The sequence below is a fragment of the Mobula hypostoma genome, chromosome 11, assembly GCF_963921235.1.
Source record: "Mobula hypostoma chromosome 11, sMobHyp1.1, whole genome shotgun sequence".
Classification (NCBI taxonomy): domain Eukaryota; kingdom Metazoa; phylum Chordata; class Chondrichthyes; order Myliobatiformes; family Myliobatidae; genus Mobula; species Mobula hypostoma.
The window spans coordinates 88914842-88937419 of NC_086107.1; the positions used below are offsets into that span (position 1 = coordinate 88914842).

The window sequence follows — 22578 nt, forward strand, 5'->3', positions numbered from 1 at the left end:
GGATAATTAGTGTGATCCAGTAATCACACTGATCGTGGATTGATGGTGGGAATGTAGCAGCCAGAGGGAGATGACAAGTTCCCATCAGCCTCTGGGAGGAAACTCTGCTGGTGAGAGAGATCCACAGAACACAGAGCAGAGTGGAGGAAGGACACATTATCAACACAGGTCAGTATTGAATAGAGCTGACCGCTGACCCAGAACACTGAACCAGCAGATAAGGAGGATGTGGGAGCAGACACTCTGTGCCAGGGAGAGTTTGATGAATTGTCCAAGGATAAACAGAGCCTCTTATAATTGATAGTTCAGATAATTGTGGTACAGTGTGGACAGGTATATGACAGGATTGAAAAAAATACATGGATACGTACTGGATGCATAGCTTTATAGCTTTATGTCCATGGACTGTGGGAAGGAATTCATTGGCTGGGGTGGGGGAAATTGGTGGTGGGGGAGAATGTAGATGGACTGTGGGAGGGAATTCAATGGGTGGGGTGGGGGAGAATGTAGATGGGCTGTGGGAGGGAATTCAATGGGTGAGGAGAGTGTCTGTGAGCTGCAGGAGAGGATTCAGTGGATGGGGAGAGTTGGTAATTAGGAAGAGTCTGTGGGCTGTGTGAGAGGATTCAGTAGGTAGGGGAGTTGGTGATGAGGGACACAGTCTGTGAGATTGTGGAGTGGGTTCAGTGGGAGGTGGAGCTGGTTTTCGGAGAGTGTGTCCGTCAGCTGTGGGAGAGGATTCAATGAGCTGGAGGAGGGAAGAGTTGGTGATGACAGAGAGTGACCATGAAATGTGCAAAATGGGGGTGGGGGAAAGTTGGTAATTGGTAAGATTGTCTGTGAGCTGTGGGAATTTGCTCAGTGGATGGTGGGAGAGTGATTGGGCAGAGCATCCATGGGCTGTGGGAGGCATTCAGTAGGTGAGGACAGTCGGTGATAGGGGAGAATGTCCATGGGCTGTGGAGGGCATTTGAAGGAGGGGAGTCAGTGACGGGGGAAAGTCTTTTGTAGGGTGTGGGAGGGGATTTGTTGAGTGGGGGTGAGTGTCCATGGACTGTGGTAGGGGATTAGGTCAGTGGGGGGAGTCGGTCATGGGTGAGAGTGTCCTTCTGCTGTGTGAGGGGATTGAGTGAGTGGGACATATTACACTGGCTCAGTCACATCCCTGGGGTTCTGAGATTCACCAGCTGGAATCTGGCCCCACTTTAAATGTTTCAATGTGTGTCTCTGATCTCCGGCTGGGGATTGGATGTGGAATGTGTGTGGTGGACAATATTTGGGGTCCAGTTCACTGATCAGGCTGGGGAAGGGGAGTGGTTGGAAGCTGGTAGGGATGTCACAGGATTGGTGCTGTGGACACATTTCTAAATGTACATATTTTTTGACTGCTTTCCTGCTATGGATACAATTTTGCACAGCGCCCACCACAGTTAGCTGCTCTGAAATAATTTCAGCAGTCTCCTTATGAATTTCATGAAACTCCATTCTGTTGCCTCTTCATATTTCTTCTTCAGGTACTCGTACCTCTGCCGAGCCCTTTCCACATCCTCCTTCCTGCCTTCAACTTCGTATTTCTTCATCTCACTCCTCATAAGCTCCATGGCTTCCTTCAGCTCCTCCACGCTGCACATTTTACCCTCCTCAAACCACTTCTTGATCCGCTCCATGATCTTATTCCTGCATTCTTCAAATTGTTTTCCTCTCCTGCTCCATCTTCTCCCTCTCATGTTTCACCCTTGAGAGCTCCTCTTTCAAAGCTGACAAAAGGGGCAGAGGATCTATTGGTTAGTCCGTGCAGAAAGTGGTGAAGGGGTTATTTCCTTATATGTGTGTGACAGGACATTGAGAGGGAGCTTCATTCACTGTTCAATCTAAGAAAACACACAGAAAATGCTGGAGGAACTCAGCTGGTCAGGCAGCATCTATGGAAATGAACACACAGCCAGTGTCTCACCTGAGTCCTGATTTCAGGACTGAGGAGGAAGGGGAAAGATGCCAGAATAAAAAGGTGGGGGAGGGGAAAGATACAAGCTGGAAGGTGATTGGTGAATCCAAGTGGGTGCAAAAGGTCAAGGCCTGGAAAGGAAGCAATCTGATAGGAGAGGAGAGTGGACTTTCGGAGAAGGGGAAGGAGGAGGGAACCCAAGGGTTATTAATAGGCAGGTGAGAAGAAGTAAAAGGCCAGAGTGGGGAATAGAGGAAGGAGAAGTCAATATTCATGCCATCAGCTTGGAGGCTTCCCAGATGGAATATAAGGTGTTGTTCCTCTACTCTGAGCATCGCCTCTTCTTGGCAAAAGAGGAGGCTATGGACTGACATGTCAGAACGGGACTGGGAATTGTAATTAAAATATTTGGCCATCTGGAATTCCTACTTGTGGCGGATAGTGTGGAGGTGCTCAACAAAGCAGTCCCCCAATTTACAATGGGTCTTACCAAACTAGAAGCTGCATCGGGAGCACCAAACACATGACTGCAGCAGATTTTCAGGTGAAGTATTGCCTCACCTGGAAGGACAGCCCTGAATGGAGATGATGGTGGAGGTGTATGGGTAGGTGCAGTACTTAGACTGCTTTCAGGTTAAGTGCCGGGGGGGGGGGGAATATTTGGGAGCGGGAGGCGGGGGGGGGGGGTGGAAAGACTAATGAATAAGGGAATTGTGGAGGGAGCAATCCCTGCAGAAAGTGGAGGGAGAGGGCAGTAAAGATATGTTTAGTGGTAGGATCCCTTTGGAGATGGCGAAAGTTGCAGAGGATGATGTGTCGGATGCAGACTCCTGGGGTGATAGGTAAGGATAAGAGAAACTCTATCATTATTAAACCTGTAGGAAGATGGGGTATATATGGACTCCAGCTCCCCAACTACCACAAGTACCTTGTCCCCCTCCAGGCAGAAGCCATTCATAGCTGACACGTGCATTCCTCTCTCTGCAATAGATGTCCCAAACCCACCAGCTTGTTTCATCTCCAACACAACCCTAACCCCAGTATCAGTTGTGGAAGAATCCTCTGACACCTCAGGGGAATCTGAGCCTGTTGATGACCACAGGGGAGGAACCCTCTCCACATCAGGCATCAGATTGAAGGATGGCCTCATTGTTCCTGGCTCTGAATGTCCAGACAGAGCCACGATCTGAGCTAGAGAGGAGCAAATCTACTCACTGCAACCCTTCACTCAGTCTCTGAACCCTGGTAAACAAGTCCAGGGAAAATATTCCTTGTTCAGAAATGGGCAGCTCTTGGCTTACTCTGGAGTCTGAACAGAAATCACAGCCTTTGTAGTCTGCGTCCTCCTTGTTACCGCATTCACTGCCCCAGCAGCAACACTGGGAGGCCTCCCAACCACTAGAGCATCCTTACTCTACCTCATGAGAGGGGTCGGTGTCCCCTTGCTTTTTCCATTTCCATCACCCACAACCAAGATCGGGGTAAATGCTGGGGTCCCACTCCTGCAGTCATCTTCCCACCATGTAGCCTGTGTTTCTAATCTACATTATCGAACCCCTCTCTCATCTCATTGTATTCTCCCTTATTTCGGCATAATACACCAGGTTTTGGATCAAACTATTGACTCTCCATTTGTATAAATGTAAGTACTTATGCTTGAGTTCCACTTACATCATATGTCAAGCCCTTCTGTTTTCTCTGCACCTATATCTCTTCAACAAGAATTACCCACTCCTCACTGATGACCCCTACTCCAGCCTCAAATCTACTACTTCCTCTTGGGCACCCTAATCTGATTTCTGTTTATGTTCTTCGAGAGACCCAACACCAACTTTTCCTTCATGTGAACATGTCCAAGAACATCAGCACAGCCCTCCCTGATCTCCCTATGACTTTGCTGCTTCTGATGAATTCTGAGGTGAAGTACCCAGCAAGAGTGTATCACATTTTTAGTTTTCAGACTTGAAGAGTTAATTTTAAGTATACGGATACACCCTGACCAAAATATCTTGAGCATTTTGTTTATTTTCTCACCAGAGACACGCTTTTGTTCCTCCATCAGCCTGCTGTCTATTTTCTGTACATGGTCGAGATGAGGTTTTTCCTGTTCCAGGAAGTGGGTGAGGACAGCCCAGCCCTACAGAGAAGAGAAGATGCAATCAGTCATGTCCCACTCTCTCCCATCACAGCAGTCCACAGGAGACCAGAGACGGGCTCTCCCCATCAAATATCTAGTGCTGGGGACTGATACACAATTAAGTAGCTCCTCTTACCAGTCTACAGGAAACTGGTAAAACCACATTTGGAAACTATGTACAATTTATATTGTGGCTTTGAATGAAGGCAGATTTTTTTTTTTAATGGCACAAGGCGAAATTGTAAAAATGACACACAGTGGTGACAAAGAGGAGAGAATTGGTTGTGTGAATGGACAAGGATTGAGCACAATGTGGGATAATACAAAATATCCATTATCTCAGAAAGATAAATAGTAGCATATTATCAAATGGAGGAGTTTGTGAAGTTTTGAGATAGAGAGGGATCTGCACATCCTAGTGCAAGATTTGTGAAATGTTTGTGTGCAATTAAGTGGGAGAGGTGGAGTGTGCAACAAAAGTAGGAGGGAAATACTTCAGTTATATCAGGTTTTGGTGAGATGACATCTGCAACATGGACAGTATAGGTCTGCTTTAACACTAATACACTGGACACATTTTAGAGATGGGTTTTACACTGATACCTGGAAGGACAGATTACCTTTCTCGAGAAGTTAGGATAGTTTGGGACTAGATACTTCTGTGGGAAAGCCCAGAACTAGGAGTCACAGACTGGATGCTTAATGTAGGGAAGAAGGTCTTGAGTCGCAAAGCTGAGTGAGGTAAACAGGTAGCTTGATCAACGGAGTTATGAGACAAGCATTTTTCTCTCGATGCATGATTAGTTTTGTGAACTCTCCATTGAGGCACAGTGGAAGCAGAGAGTTAGGATTTCTAAGGGAGAGATTGGAAGGCTCTTGAAAACTAGGATTAATGATAATTCCCATAGCCCCATTGCTGACCCTCCAAGCACTGAATCCCCTTTCACATCCCACGAACATCTCCCCATCACAAACTCTCTCAGCCATGTAATTCCCTCCCACAGTCCCACAGGCACTGACCCCACCCAATAAAAATCCTCCCACAACCTATAACACTCATTCCCCGATCATAGTCCCCATCTACCCAGTTAATCCCATTCCAGATGTTATGGAGAGTGGAAATCAAATTCAATTTTGTTGGGTGAAGGCAGAGGGGGGATGTTTTCTGAATCCATGTAAGGCAGGGGCAGGATAAGCTATGAGTTTAAAAGGTAAACACCCTGCTGTAAAAATATTGAACACACCTCCATTTTATCCTCGGTCTTTTCTTTATACTCTTTGATGGCCTTATCAAGATGCTTCTTCCGCTCCTGGAAACCATCAGGTCTTAGGTAATGTCCAGGTGTCAGGTTTTCTTTAATTGATGACATTACTATTCTTAGATGTGTCTCACATTCCTCTTGTGACTTTTTCTTCATCCCGACCGTGAGAGACTTATAAGTAGAACTCATTGTCTCCTGGGAAGGAAGGAAAGATGTACAGTAAACTCGGAAACAAAGTATTGTACACTGACCAGTGTCTCGCAGTCCCTCTCTCTCAGTGGTATATCTGCATACCAACTATATCTCTGAGTTGTTCTCTCTCAGGGAGAGATCTGTACACTGACTACTGTCTCTCAGTCAATCTCTGTCAGTGAGAGAACTGTACACTAACAATATCTCTGAGTCTCTCTATCTCAGGGAGAGATCTGCGTACTAACGGTATCTCTGAGTTGCTCTCTCTCAGGGAGAGATCTGTAGATTGATTGGGAGTGACCTGTATACAGACTGGTGACTCTCTGCCACTCTCACTCAGGGAGTGAACTATACTATCCGGTGTCTCTCAGTCTCTCACGTTCAGGATAATATCTGTGCTCCCGTCTCTCACTCTTAAGGGTTGGATCCAGGGATATTGTACAGTTGAGTCAGTTGGAAATCACTGAAGATTAGAAGCTCACCTCCAGCTGTTCGATGTGTTTGTCACTGTTGTTCATACATCTTTTGTGGAAGATACTGAATGCCGCTTTGCTCTTCTTATGGTAATAATCTATGAGTTCGCTCATCATAACATCGTCAGATTCTGAGAATTTTTTCATTTCATCATCATAGAATTTCAGGGCTTCACGTACTGCTGCTTGGTTTTCCAGCTCCATTATTTTAGTGACACTGCGCTCCACACACGGTAGAAACCCATCCGTCATCATGCCCATGTACGTCTTGGTCACTTCAGCAAATCCTGTATGGGATGTTTCTGGATGTCAGTGCCTGGGGATCTAATCACATGCTCAATTCCCACTCTCCATATGACAATGTACTCAACCCATTCTCAATCACTTCCAATGGGATCCCATTCCCTCCACTTCTCTCCCATCATTCATACTCCCAATAAGACCCCAAACAACAGGGATTCTGCAGATGTTGGAAATTCAAGCAACACACATCAAAGTTGCTGGTGAACGCAGCAGGCCAGGAAGCATCTCTAGGAAAAGGTACAGTCGACATTTCAAGCAGAGCCCCTTCGTCAGGACTAACTGAAGAAAGAGTTAGTAAGAGATTTGAAAGTGGGAGGGAAGGGGGAGATCCAAAATGATAGGAGAAGACAGGAGGGGGAGGGATGGAGCCAAGAGCTGGACAAGTGATTGGCAAAGGGGATATGAGAGGATCATGGGACAGGTGGTCCAGGGAGAAAGACAAGCGGGATGGGGGGGAACCCAGAGGGTGGGCAAGGGGTATAGTCAGAGGGACAGAGGGAGAAAAAGGAGAGTGAGAGAAAGAATGTGTGTATAAAAACAAATAATGGATGGGGTAGGAGGGGGAGGTAGGGCATTAACAGAAGTTAGAGAAGTCAATGATCATGCTATCAGGTTGGAGGCTACCCAGACGGAATATAAGGTTTTGTTCCTTCAACCTGAGTGTGGCTTCATCTTTACAGTAGAGGAGGCCGTGGATAGACATGTCAGAATGGGAATGGGATGTGGAATTAAAATGTGTGGCCACTGGAAGATCCTGCTTTCTCTGGTGGACAGAGCGTAGGTGTTCAGCAAAGCGGTCTCCCAGTCTGCGTCGGGTCTCGGCAATATATAGAAGGCCACATCGGGAGCACCGGATGCAGTATATCACCCCAGCCAACTCACAGGTGAAGTGTCGCCTCACCTGGAAGGACTGTCTGGGGCCCTGAATGCTAGTGAGGGAGGAAGTGTAAGGGCATGTGTAGCACTTGTTCCACTTACAAGGATAAGTGCCAGGAGGGAGATCAGTGGGGAGGGATGGGGGAGACGAGTGGACAAGGAAGTCGCGTAGGGAGCAATCCCTGTGGAAAGCGGTGGTGGGGGGGGGTGAGTGAAAGATGTGCTTAGTGGTGGGATCCCATTGGAGGTGGCAGAAGTTACAGAGAATAATATGTTGGACCCAAAGGCTGGTGGGGTGGTAGGCAAGGACCAGGGGAACCCTATTCCGAGTGGGGTAGTGGGAGGATGGAGTGAGAGCAGATGTGCGTGAAATGGGGGAGATGAGTTTGAGAGCAGAGTTGACGGTGGAGGAAGGGAAGCCCCTTTCTTTAAAAAAGGAAGACATCTCCCTCGTCCTGGAATGAAAAGCCTCATCCTGAGAGCAGATGCGGCGGAGACAGAGGAATTGCAAGAAGGGGATGGCATTTTTGCAAGAGACAGAGTGAGAAGAGGAATAGTCCAGATAGCTGTGAGAGTCAGTAGGCTTATAGTAGACATCAGTGGATAAGCTGTCTCCAGAGATAGAGAAAGAAAGATCTAGAAAAGGGAGTGAGGTGTCGGAAATGGACCAGGTAAACTTGAGGGCAGGGTGAAAGTTGGAGGCAAAGTTAATAAAGTCAACGAGCTCAGCATGGGTGCAGGAAGCAGCGCCAATGCAGTCATCGATGTAGCGAAGGAAAAGTGGGAGACAGATACCAGCATAGATTTCGAACATGGATTGTTCCACAAATCACAAAAAAGCAGGCATAGCTAGGACCCATACGGGTGCCCATAGATACACCTTTAGTTTGGAGGAAGTGGGAGGAGCCAAAGGAGAAATTATTAAGAGTAAGGACTAATTCCGCTAGAAGGAGCAGAGTAGTGGTAGAGGGGAACTGATTAGGTCTGGAATCCAAAAAGAAGTAGAGAATCAGTTCCCCTCTACCACCACTCTGCTCCGTCTAGCAGAATTAGTCCTTACTCTTAATAATTTCTCCTTTGGCTCCTCCCACTTCTTCCAAACTAAAGGTGTAGCTATGGGCACCCGTATGGGTCCTAGCTATGCCTGCCTTTTTGTTGGTTTCGTGGAACAATCTATGTTCCATACCTATTCTGGTATCTGTCCCCCACCTTTCCTTCGCTACATCGATGACTGTATTGGCGCTGCTTTCTGCACGCATGCTGAGCTCGTTGACTTTATCAACTTTGCCTCCAACTTTCACCCTGCCCTCAAGTTTACCTGGTCCATTTCTGACACCTCCCTCCACTTTCTAGATCTTTCTGTCTCTATCTCTGGAGACAGCTTATCCACTGATATCTACTATAAGCCTACTGACTCTCACAACTATCTGGACTATTCCCCTTCTCAACCTGTCTCTCGCAAAAATGCCAGCCCCTTCTTGCAATTCCTCCATCTCCATCGCATCTGCTCTCAGGGTGAGGCTTTTCATTCCAGGACAAAGGAGATGTCTTCCTTTTTTAAAGAAAGGGGCTTCCCTTCCTCCACCATCAACTCTGCTCTCAAACGCATCTCCCCAATTTCACGCACATCTGCTCTCACTCCATCCTCCTGCCACCCCACAAGGAATAAGGTTCCCCTGGTCCTCAACTACCACCCCACCAGCCTCCGGGTCCAACATATTATTCTCCGTAACTTCTGCCACCTCCAACGGGATCCCACCACTAAGCACATCTTTCCCTCCTGCCCCCCTGCTTTCCGCAGGGATCGCTCCCTACGCGACTCCCTTGTCCACTCATCCCCCCCATCCCTCCCCACTGATCTCCCTCCTGGCACTTATCCTTATAAGCAGAACAAGTGCTACACATGCCCTTACACTTCCTCCCTTACCACCATTCAGGGCCCCAAACAGTCCTTCCAGGTGAGGCAACACTTCACCTGTGAGTCAGCTGGGGTGATATACTGCGTCCGGTGCTCCCGATGTGGCCTTTTATACATTGGCGAGACCCGATGCAGACTGGGAGACCGCTTTGCTGAACACCTACGCTCTGTCCGCCAGAGAAAGCAGGATCTCCCAGTGGCCACACATTTTAATTCCACATCCCATTCCCATTCTGACATGTCTATCCACGGCCTCCTCTACTGTAAAGATGAAGCCACACTCAGCTTGGAGGAACAACACCTTATATTCCGTCTGGGTAGCCTCCAACCTGATGGCATGAACATTGACTTCTCTAACTTCCGCTAATGCCCCACCTCCCACTCGTACCCCATCCGTTATTTATTTTTATACACACATTCTTTCTCTCACTCTCCTTTTTCTCCCTCTGTCCCTCTGACTATACCCCTTGCCCATTCTCTGGGTTCCCCCCCCCGCTTGTCTTTCTCCCTGGACCTCCTGTCCCATGATCCTCTCATATCCCCTTTGCCAATCACCTGTCCAGCTCTTGGCTCCATCCCTCCCCCTCCTGTCTTCTCTTATCATTTTGGATCTCCCCCTCCCCCCCCCACTTTCAAATCTCTTACTAATTCTTCCTTCAGTTAGTCCTGATGAAGGGTCTCAGCCTGAAACGTCGACTGTACCTCTTCCTAGAGATGCTGCCTGGCCTGCTGCATTCACCAGCAACTTTGAAGGTGCTCAACATGATTGCATGAGCATCTATTTGTTGAACTCCAGTAATTCCCTCCCCCACTCATATCCTTCACCATTCCCCATTCTTTCTTCTCTCTCGCACCTCTTTTCACCTTCCCATCACCTGCGACTGGTGCTCCAATCCCCTCCCCTTCTTCCATGGTCTTCAGTCCTCTCCTATCATCTTCATGCTTTTCCTGCCTTCATCTCTTTCACCAATTGACTTCCCAGCTCTTTTCTTCACCCCTCCCCCTCTCCCAGTTTCACCCATCACCTGCCAACTTATACTTTTTCCTCTTCCCCCCTCCCCCATCATCTTATTCTGATTTCTCCCCTCCCTTTCCAGTCCTGATGAAGGGTCTTGGCATGAAATGTCCACTGTTTATTCTTTTCCCTGGATGTTGCCTGGCCTGCTGAACTCCTCCAGCATTTTGTGTGTGTTGCTTTGGATTTCCAGCATCAGCAGATTTTCTCGTGCCAGGATAGTGTGTTATACTGAAGAAAGGTGGTGAGGTTTTGCCTGGTTACTCACTCCTGCCGTGACCAGCTGACACCCAACAACTCTCTTGACTTTCTTGTGGGTGTGAATGTAATTGATGAGGTTCTGCCGCTCTGTAACAAAATTCTCATCCAGATCCTTGTCCTCCAGTTCCTGGAGCTTCTTGAACTTCTTCTAATCTGCGGGAGGTGGAAATGCAAAGCAGCGACGTGAGGGAAAATTATCACGGATACACCTGCGAAGTTCATTATATTTCTTGTCCTGCTCACTGACCTCACCTGTAAAAAAGAACCAGGAATCAGGCAGGAATCACCCACACAGAGTCTGTTCTCCCATTCCCAACATGGTGACCATTACCCACAGGGCTGTGGTTGGAATAGGGGAAGGACAGGAAGGAAACAGAGGGGAGGCAGTTTGCGAGGTGTAATGGCGAGGGACAGTATGTGTGGGTGTCAAGTCAAACTAGAGTTCTAGAAAGTATTGGGATCTAGAGGCAAAAGAAAATAAAATTTAAAAGTAATAGGAAGAATACACCGATAGACCGGATGGAACCCACTGCCTGAGTGCTGCTTCTGCCCGGAACATCAGGAGGCCCCGGCAGCATCGTAGTGGCAGTCCGGGAGCAGCGTCAAAATCTGCGGTAAGTTGCTGAACTTTAAATAACTTTAGAGACTTTTTCATGGAAGAGAGCGCTGCTATCACTGCATTTTGGGTTAGTACAAGGTTCACGTTACAGGGATCATCACGCACAGGCGCTTCTGGGAAATGGTGCGAGGTTTAATAAGAGCTCGGGAACCTTCGGGAAGGCGCGCCCGTTTTGAAAATATAACAGTCCTATTAGGAGTGGAGAGGTGCAGGTGGGAATCCGTCTACAAATTCCACAGAGGTAGCCAGTTTTTCACCAAAATGTCTAATAACTAATGACTAATGTCTTATGTCTTATAACTTATGACTAGTGTCTAGTGTCTAGTGCATTATGACTAGTGACTAATGTCTAATGGCTAATGGTTGATGGAGCTAATGGAACTATCAATCTGCTGCACTTGCGAAAAATAAAAGGAGGAAAAAGGAAAAGTTGTTTGGTCATTGAGTGGAATCTAGTTAAAAAGACCTTCGGGTAGACACATTCAATCCCTTTCAAGTGGGGAAGCTGCACATGTTCAAAGAACAAAAACAAATCCAACTTGACAGTGAAAAAACTGGTTGACCGGGAAACTGGAGGACCAGGAAACAGAAATCTGTGAGTTTTGAGCTGGAACAGCAGGAGCAATAACCTGGAATCCTGAAAAGGAAGAAAATCAAGTTAAGATAAAACAACATTAAAGCATCATTAAAAAGTTGTACTGACCTTCTCACCTGTGAACAGCCTGCTGAGGAAATCAAACATGGCTGATCAAGCTATTGGAAATCAGCTGAGCAACTCAAGGTACAGAGAAGAACAGCAAAAAGATTATTTTCTCTTCTGGTCAACAGTATTACCAGGACCTATGAAGGCATGTCTGAAGAGGAGCTCAGAGTCAGTTTCAATAAACTCACAATAGAAGCCGAGAAAGTCATGGAAGCCAATGAAGATGTGGAGGCCGGACTCATTGCAGAACTGGAGGTGGAGCTGAACACAGAGGAAGTAGCTGTGTTAACTGAACAGCAAAAAGCCGACCTGGCAAAAACAGAAAATGAGTGTCAGTTGAAACTATTAAGGAGGTCAGAAGCCTAATCCAGCAGACTCTTTGGACCAACTTTGGAAATGTTGAATTGTTCACAGCACTACAAGCAGCAGAGGATGAATGTAAAAATGTCTCTGCTGTACAACCCGATGGCGACCAGGAGGCGTATGACTTCATGCTTAACCACCTGCAAGGACTGGTAACGACAGCAAAGGAGGTGCATGGGGTCGGTGGAAATGATCGATCCCACCAGGGGATCAGAAGGACCTTCAGAGTCACCTAAAGGAGTTCAAACTTCACATCCCCAAGTTGGTTTCCAAGAAGGCCCACTTCATATAGGTTCAATTACTGGACAGTCTTGACAATAAAATCAGAAGAGACCTTCGGCTCACTACTTATAACACTGCAGATGACATCTTCCATGTTCTAGAAAACCACTATTGAAATCAAACATGCATTGCTATTGAAATAGTGGAAGAGTTACAGAAAATGCCATTTGTCAGAAGTCATCAGTCACGGAAAATAGTGGAATTAATTCAAGCTGTGGAGAAGACACTTCAAGACTTGAGTGAGCTTGGAGACACGGGCGCTATCAAAAATCCACTGGTGACAAAATCAATTGAAAGTAAACCTCCAGAAACTCTCAAAAAGGAATGGCTGGTCTATGTCACTGACAGGAGAAATGCTGTGGCACCAGAAAATCAGTTTGACAGTCTCTTGGAATTCCTCAAAGGGCAAGAGAGCATATATGAGCAGCTCGAGCAACTGAGGGATGAAGAGCCAGGTAGAAGAGAAATCAGGGCTGTGCCAAGACACTCCAGAACCAAGTCTACCATGTCAGGTGACGACCATGCAGGGTGTGTAGTCTGTGGTGATGGAAAGCACAAAAGGAAGCTCTACTTTTGCAAACAGTTGCGAGCTCTAAAGCTACCAGAGAAAAAGGCTGCAGTAAGAAAGTTGGGGGCATGCAAGAGGTGTCTCGAGGTTCATGATGACAGTTCATACTGCAAACCCGCCTATCTGTGTAAAAACCAAGACTGCAAGGATGAGCATACCCCTGAGCATCTGTGCCCCAATGCTGAAATAAAGAAAAGCAGCGCAGGTCAGAAAAAGAGCAGATTTGGCCCAGGCAGGAAGAAATATACAGAGGATCAAGAGAAGTTTTTCAGCAAACTTTCACCAGAATTGGCCAAGGTCACAATGTATTTTCAAACACTGCATCCAGAGCTTTCAGCACTGTGAAAGATAAACCGGGCATTCTGGTGGAAAGTGCTGCCGGTGATTACGATGCTTCTCGAGGTCACAGCTAATGCTGGGCAAAAAGTCGGGACGTTAATTGACTTGGCTTCAAACACCAATTATATAACCCACAAGGCTGCAAGCAGACTGAACCTCAGAAGTGAGGAAATCACTCTCGTCGCCTATGGAGTTGGGGGGATGAAGGTTCAGATGGAGACAAAGCGGTACCTTCTAAAAATCAGAGTAAACACTCCCAAGGGCACTCTCAAATCACACCAATTGGTTTGTTATGGACTAGACAGCATTGCAAATTTCCACAAATATGTGACACCGAAGCAACTGCAGAAATTCTTCCGAGACATACCGCTTGATGAACTTGTGAGACCCAGAGAAATAAATTTACTCATAAGCCACAGAGAAGGTCAGCTAGTGCCTCAGAGAACCAGAGCTGTTGGAGACCTCCTGCTGTGGGACGGTCCACTGGGGAAGATGGTTGGAGGAGCACATCCTGATCTCTTTGAGGAGCTGTCTGTGTTGGCCCACATGTCCAAGACACATTTTGCAAGATCAATGAGAGTGGCTGCTGTAAAGTAGGAGGAGCTCACCAGCAGAGTCCCTGAGCAACATCCACCAAACAAACAGGATGGCATCAAGCTCCAGGAGTCAGGTATGTCAAGCACCAACCGGAACTTCCTAGAGTGGTGGAAGTGGGATAGTATTGGCGCAGTATGCGAGCCAAAATGCGGGGGTTGCTGCTGCAGAAACTGCCAGCTGGGTGGCAAAGGAATGACTCTTGCTGAGGGGAGGGAACTTGAAGTGGTAAGAAGAGGCCTCACCTATGTCACAGGTGACTGCCACGGCAAGGAACCACATTGGCATGCCAGATATCCTTGGTTAGAAGATCCAACTTCCTTGCCAAACAATAAAAGAACAGTCGAGGCTACATTTTTCAGGATGGAAAAGCAACTAACCAAAGAACCCGAGTGGAAAGCTGCCTACATTGCTCAAGTGCGTGACATGGTCGATCGAAGGGCTGCAATGAAATTGTCCAAAGACACGGTCATCAACTGGAACAGGCCAGTCTGGTACGTGAGTCATCTTATGGCTCTGAACCCGCACTCTGTCACGACCCCAGTGAGACTCGTGTGGAACAGCAGACAAAAGTTCAGAGGCGTGAGCTTGAACGACCTGCTAATGAAAGGTCCAGATGTCCTCAACTAGATTCGCACTGTCTTACTCAGATTCAGGGGTGGAGTATACGCTGCTCTGGGTGACATAAAGAAGATGTACAATTCGGTTTGGTTGGAAGACCGAGAAGTGCACCTGCATAGATTCTTCTGGTGAGACTCTGAGTACGAGAAGCTAGGGGAGTATGCATTCATAAGAGTGAACATCGGAGATAAACCAGCAGGGTGCATTGTGCAGTAAGCAATGCGTGAAACTGCTAACCTCTCTCCTTTCACCCACCTCAAAGAGAAGCGACAGGTGCTCCAACACGACAGCTACGTTGATGACATTCTCACATCCCACAACAACCTTGACCAGCTGAAATCCATCACAGCAAATGTGGAGCAGATCCTGAAGGCTGGAGGTTTCGAGCTTAAGCCTTAAGTGTTTTCTGGACAAAGTGGGAGGAAAGAGTGCAATGACAAGCTGGAGAAGTCCGAGGCAGAAACCATGGTCTTGCCAAACCAAATGCGCAATGATGACAACAAGGTACTTGGCCTGGGCTACATAGTAGAAGAGTACGTGTCATAATTGCAATCAGTTTCTCGAAGATAAAGAAAGAAATGAGACTTGGCCAAGACCTTCTACAAGAGCAAATCAGAAACCAGATGCCAAACCCCTTGACACGAAGAGAACTGCTCAGCCAAGTATCAGGGCTGTATGACCCAGTTGTCCTGGTAACTCTTGCTAAGCAGAAGGGAGCTATTCTTGTATGAAGGGCGTTCCAAGAGGCAAAGGGCGATAGGTGTCCAGTCAAAGACACATGGGACATAGCACTCTCAGATGACCTTAGAGAGGATGCAATTAAGCTCTTAGAGGAGGATGTTCAAGTTGGTAAGGTAAAGTTCTCCAGGGGACTGACTCTCCCATGCTTCACTGAGGAACCCTGGGTAATCACGTTCTGTGATGGAAGCGAGCACGCCGATGGAGCAGTGATGTATCTAAGGTGGAACTCGGACCAGGGGTCAATCATCAGGCTGGTGGAATCTAAAGCCAAGGTAACTCCCTTGGATCATAAAGATGATGCTGTCAAAGCAGAGATGTTTAGAGCAGTGTTTGCCTCACACCTGAGAAAGTACTTTGAGCTGCAGAGCCGAATCCAAGTTGGGAGGTGGTACCATTTCATTGATAGCCAAACAATCCTTGGTGCAGTACAGTGAGAAAGCTATGGCTATCATACATTCTTTGCAAATAGGATCGGAGAGATTCAAAACAGCACTGGGATCCAGGACTGGCGGTGGATTCCTGGTCCGCAAAATATTGCTGATGTAATCACCCGAGGAGCCAGACCTCAAGACCTGGATGAAGACTCAGACTGGCAAAATGGGCCAAAGTTTTTGAGTTTGCCAGTCAATGAGTGGCCAATGAAATCAGCCAAAGAACTAGCAGCCACTGCCAGGGAAAGCATCAACAAGTTGCAAAAGAAGGCATTTGTTGCTGCTTTGACAAGGGCCAAGGCAAAGAAACAAGAACCAGCACAAAAACAGTACCAGGTCAAAACAGAACAACGGAGACCACCTGCAGCGTCAGCCATCTGAAGCCTTGTGGACATTGAGCAGTTCAGTGTTCCAACTCGACTAGTCCAAACAGTTGCATGGATCTGGAGAGCAGCAAAAAAGTTCATTGGACAAAATCAAGCTATGGACAGTCCAAAGTGGGAGGCAGTTTCTTTGGCAGGAGTCATCTCACTAAGGGAACGAGAAGATGCTCTAAGAGACATTTTTCTAGCAGCACAAGAGGGTGCAACCTTCCCAAGTACCACTACAGACAGGCTGGTAGTCTATAAAAACCAAGACTCTGCTGTTGGTTTGTGGTGGCCGAGTGCAAATATTCAAAGAAGATCAAGTTGCTGTCCCCATCTTGTCCTATGATGCCTGGGCGTCCACACTGTTAACTCGGGAGGCCCACATTGAGAGTCATGACAGAGTGGCGGAACCTTGCTCAAGGTGAGAAGAAAGGCATGGGTCATAAGGGGAAGGAAAATTGCCCAAAAAGTTGTCGATGGCTGCAAGTTCTGCAGGAAGGCAAAAACAAGCAAATGTCAACAAGTAATGGGTGACTTGCCACAAGAAAGAACTGAACCTGCTGCACCATTCCAGTTCACAATGGTGGACCTCTTCAGACCCGACCAAGTAAAAGATGACGTCAAGAAAAGAATAACACTGAAAGTCTGGGGAGTGGTCTCGGGAGCCATCCACACAGAGCTGGTAAACACTCTATCAACCGAAGGATTCCTGATGGCCTATCAAAGGTTCGCAGCAATCAGGGGGCATCCAAGAAAGATCTGGTCAGATCCAGGCACCAATTTCATTGGAGAAAAACCCGTCTTGGAGGAGCCGTACAGATTCTTGGACGGCCTGAACGAAGCAGCCCTGCAGGAGACCACGGTAAAAAATAGAATGGAGTGGATGTGAAAAATCCATTCGCCTGATTCTCCACACAGGAATGGTGCTGCAGAAGCCGCTGTACACATTGTAAAACGAGCACTCCAAAGTCTTGGGAAACGGTCTGGGCTCAGTTACAGCGAGTTCCAGACAACTCTTCACATAGCAGTCAACCTTGCCAATGAGCGCCCAAATGATGCCAGGGTACAGAGCCAGGAAGACTGTATTCAGTATGTCACACCCAAAATTCTTCTACTCGGTCGAGCATCTCAAAGCGGGGATTTCAAAATCTTTGACTTTTCCAGCTACCCCTACAAAAGACTCCGAGCAAAGCAGTCAGAGGTGACCAAGTTCTGGAGGTGCTGGAGCCAACTTGCTGGTCCTAATTGGTTTGTCAGGAGCAAGTGGCATACTGCACAGAGAAACGTCACTGTTGGGGACATCATCTGGTTAAGCGACCAAAATGCACCAAGAGGACATTTCAAGCCTGGCAGAGTCGTCAATACTAATCCAGACAGCAAAGGCATCGTGAGGGATGTCAACGTCAGGATCTTCCCAAGCTACAGTGTTCCTGTGACAAAAGCTCTGAAAGTAACAACAAGGCATCTAATCTCTGATGGGAAAAAAGACAGGATCCAAGCCACCATCCTTCACCGGGACGTCAGGCGGCTGGTTGTCTTACTACCTGCTGAGGAACAGATGGTAAGTCAAGTCAACAATATATCATAAGAACACCGAACCGGGACCACCAAGTTTGCCTTTGAAGCTGGCGATCTCCCCAGTGTTTCCATGGGAAGATCGAGTGGGAGGTGTCAAGCCAAACTAGAGTTTCTAGAAAGTACTGGAACCTAGAGGCAAAAGAAAATAAAATTTAAAAGTAACAGGAAGAATGTACTGATAGACCGGATGGAACCCACTGCCTGAGTGCTGCTTCTGCCCGGAACATCGGGAAGACCCGGCAGCATCACAGCAGCAGTCCGGGAGCAGCATTGAAATCTGCGGTAAGATGCTGAACTTTAAATAACTTTAGAGACTATTTCATGGAAAAAAGCACTGCTGTCACTGCATTTTGGGTTAGCACTAGCTTCCCGTCACAGGGATCATCGCGCGCAGGCGCTTCTGGAAAATGGCGCGACGTTTAAGAAGAGCTCGGGAACCTTCAGGAAGGGTCGCCCGGTTTGAAAACATAACAGTCTACTAGGAGCGGAGAGGTGCGGGTCGGAATCCGTCTACAAAGTCTGCAGAGGTAGCCAGTTTTTCACCAAAATGTCTAATGACTAATGTCTTATGTTTTATGATTTATGACTAATGTCTAGTGCCTTATGACTAGTGACTAATATCTAATGGCTAATGGTTGATGGAACTAATGGAACTATCAAACTGCCGCACTTGTGAAAAATAAAAGGAGGAAAAAGGAAAAGTTGTTTGGTCATTGAGTGGAATCTAGTTAAAAAACCTTCGGGTAGACACATTCAATCCCTTTCAAGTGGGGAAGCTGCACATGTTCAAAGAACAAAAAGAAATCTAACTTGACGGTGGGAGGGGCATCAAGTGCATTGTAGCTGGGTGATGGATGACTTGTCATGGAGAGGGATGATGTGATATTGAAAGGGTAGTTGTGGGTCAGTTGTTTCAGAGGGGTGTGTGTGGGAGACTGGCACCCAGCCAATCAGATGAAACTCTGATGGGAAGGAGGTGTCAGCTGGGTGGGAGTGGTGCACTTATAACATCAAACCAGGGGTGGTGTACATTGGTATTAAGTTATTGCAGGGAATTGTGAGGTAATACGAATGTGAATCACGCAGAAATGCAGAGGAAGTGGGAAATGAGAGATGTGAATGAGCCGGGAGACCCTGGAGTATTTGTGCACAGATTCCCAAAGGTACAAATTGCCCCCTTCCTCCACCACCCCCTCACACACTGAATTCAACCCTGCTCCCTGCCTTATCTGGCCCTTTTCCAAGTTCACCCTATCTCCTCAGAGACTGGCACTGTCACATACTCACTGTTCTTCAGTTTCAGTCTGTGCTCCAGGTACTCATTCAGAGTCACAAGTTTTCCATCGATCTCAAGCTACAGAGTGAAATCACGAATCAACCAGACAAATTCAGGGAAGACATGGACAAAGTCCCAACTGTCACAGTAATCGGGCTGGGACTTCATCAGGATCCGCTTGGACAGTTCCGTCACAAAACTGGGAGCAACATCAAGGAAAAGGAATGAATGGTTGGCAGGAAATTAGTGAGGAATATCAGTCACTGTTCAGATCTGCACCCAAGACAGATACACTGAGAGACACTCGTCAGTGTACGGATGAGAGAGAGAGAGAGAGAGGGAGAGGGAGACGGAGAGAATGAGAACGAGAACAGATCTCCCTCTGAAGAGAGAGTGTGACTAAGAGATGCCTGTCATTATGAAGACATCTCACTGAGAGAGACAGACTGAGAGACAATAGTCAGTTTACAGATCTCCCTCTTGGCAAGATGTACTGAAACACTGGCCAGTGTTTAGGTCTCCCACTCAGCAAAATGGACTGAAACACTGGCTGGTGTACAGACCTCCCCTTGGCAAGATGGACTGAAACAGTGGTCAGTGTACAGATCTCCCCCTCAGAAGGAGGGTGATTAAGAGACACATGTCATTGTGGAGATAGCTCCCTGAGAGAGAGGGTTTCAATGAGTAAAAGACAAAGCTGCTGCTAGTTGAGAACCCTGGATGTCAAGGAATATTGTAACTTTGTTCAAGAAAACAGGAGGTATCTTGATCCAGATACGGACAGCTGGGATCAAATGATTCATTAAATACATATAGAGGATGCCAGAGTAAACTCAGGATGGATGTTTGGTCGGCAAAAGGGAGAACGAGGTGACTTTACCTAAGAAAATTACGGAGAATTCTAAGTGACTTTACAAATATATTAATGAAAGAACAGTAACATGGGAGCGAATAGGGCCCCTGAAAGATGGAAATGTATTTGTGGAACTGCCAGAAATGGGCACATTTCTTAAGCATTATTTCACTGTCACAGAGGACAGTGAAGAGGAGTACCAGCAAGTCCAGTGGGATCTCAGTCAGCTGGGCAGCTGCACTCAGGAATGGCAACTGGAATTCAGATAAGTATGTAGAGTTACATTTCAGGATTAATCAATGTAAGACTTTTACACTGAACGCAAGGGCTCCATATGTCTTTGCACAACACAAGGAGCTTAGAGTAGAGGTGCAGGAGTCCCATAAAGGGCAGTTGCATGTAGAGAGGATAGGGGTGTGAAGGAAGTTTTTAGCATGCTGGTGTTCATCAGTTGATGTGCAAGTTTGAAGTGGGTGGTTACACTACAATTGTACAGTACATTGGTGTGGTCAGACTTGGAGCACTGTGTACAGTTCTGATCACGCAGTTATAGCAAGGATGTGATTAAACCAGAAAGAGAGTAAAGAAACATTTGAAGTATGTTGCCTGGAGTCAGAGAACAGGGAGATTAGATACTGTGGCCTTTATTCTTTGGAGCATAGAAGATTGAGGATGATCTCACAGGTATAATAACAAAATCATGAAGGGCATTGATAGGGTCAGTGGTCTTTGTTTGCAAGGTTGTGGAAATGAAAACTACAGGATATAGTATTATGGTTAGAGTGAAATGATTAATAAGAACCTGAGATGTCATTTTTTTTTATTGACAAAGGGTGGTGATTATATTGAACCACCAGCAGAGGAACTGGGTGAGGCATGTACGTGAGACACATTTATGAAGTATGTGGACAGATATGAAGATGACGAGAATTCAGAGGTTTATGGGAACCTGCTGAAAAACGGGAGCAGCTTGAGAATACATTTTAGTCGGTATGGACAAGCATGGCCGAAGGGATGTTTTCCCTGCCGTATAGCTCAATGACTGATTGAGAGGCAACAGTGTACGGATATATGCCAAAAGAAAAGGACAGAGAAACATCAGTCCATACACAGATATCTCACTGAGAGAGACAGGGGCTGAGATAAACTGATCAGACTACAATATCTCCCTAAGAGAGTGGGACTGAGAGACATCAGTCACTGTGCAGATATTCCTGAGAGAGAGGAACTGAAAGACGCTGTACAGATATCATGCTGAAAGGATACTGTTGGTCTTGCAGAGATTGCTGGTCTATTTGTTTCTGATCATTATAAATAAGGGTGCTGCTCAGAAGGATAGCAAGTGTATAGATGGAATTATCATTGTGGCTGTTTCCCTGCAGATAGAACAGACGAGCAGTTAGTGAGAGCTCTTCCTCAGAGATCAGTCGAATAAATAAGCATGCCATTTCTGGACATTTCTTGCTTAGTGTTTACAGAGGTTGCTGGGTGAGGCTTTCTTCCACAGCATTCTTCCTGTCAATGCCACCGGTGACAGGTGTATGGACAAGGGAAGCCTTACAGACCGAGTCTCAGCCAGTGCTCACCAATACAGTGCTGGGGGAGAGCACACTGTCATGGTACCTTAACATCCTTTTCATTTGGGAGGATGGGGATGGGAATTGGTGTGGGTGGGATAGGAAGCTTGGAGTGTGTAATAGTCTTGTGTCATATAGTTCCAATGGTAAATATGGCAGAATTCCTCCCTGAAGCTCAGCATGAACCTGTGATGACAATGTTAGTTAACAAACAAATTAATTAAGTTTTACTTTAGATCTCGATTGTAAACAGCGTTTAGCCATCCAAACTACCTGTGGTAGGATTTGAACTCTGGTCTGTGGATCATTCCTCTGTTTGTGGGTTACCGATTTGGTAATGAACCCACTATTCTGAGGAGGGGTATAGTTGTGAGGGAGGGACTGACCTTCTTGGGATCTTTCAGACCCTCAGTGTCCAACAACAGGAGGACCTCATTGGGTCTCTGAGGGAGGGATCGACACCACATCCAGATTCCTTTGGTGTGAGACTGGACAGTTGAATCCACTGAGAATCCTGCAGAGTGAGAGAGATAGAGAGACAGAGAGGTAAACTTTGCCAGAACATAAGTGGATCTATGATATTCCAAAGCCCAAAGACATGCAGTTTCTGAGTACCCTATTGCTCGTTAGTGAGGGTTTGGGCAGAATTGTTGGGAGCATGTGAAGAATAAAATGGGATTGTTCTAGAATCAATGAAAAAGGAATGATTAATGGTTGGCATAGAGTTGGTTTTACGGCAAGTAACTCTGGTCGCCATTAATAAGACCAGTGTGCTCTCTGTATCCGAGATACGAAGCAAGCATGCAGTTTAAATTCCCCAGATCTCTCTAGATACATTGTCCAAAACAGTGATGGGAACACCAACATGACACCACTGGATGTCTCCAGTAAATCTCCCACTACTGACAGCTTGACAATGCAAGTGTGCTCTGTGTCCCAGGTCTCGGGATAATTTCTGCAAGACAGATAGTAAACAGAGGTGAAAGGTTGGAGGTAGAAGCTTACAGCCACTGCCCTTACCCTTCTTGTCTCCTGCAAGACAGTTCATGAGGTTGGACTTCCCTGTACGAGCAGCACCAACCACAGCCACAACAACCATTGGATCCTCGATGGACTGGAGGACCTTCAGAGCCTCTGGGTTAAGCTGTTGCTTCCCATCCTTGTTAGAAACCAGCTGCAAGGGTTTCTCCATCTTCTGTCTGTTAGCATGAGGGTCCCTGGTTACGGACATCAGACAGTCCTGTCCCAAAACGTCTGCAAAATCAGAGCAAGGGAATCACACA

General features: G+C 46.8%; 1 pseudogene; it reads right to left on the bottom strand.

Moving 5' to 3' along the window:
* Positions 1 to 1430: 1430 nt before the first annotated feature.
* On the bottom strand, positions 1431 to 22493 carry LOC134354345 (guanylate-binding protein 1-like; annotated as a pseudogene).
* Between the last annotated feature and the right edge of the window lie 85 nt (positions 22494 to 22578).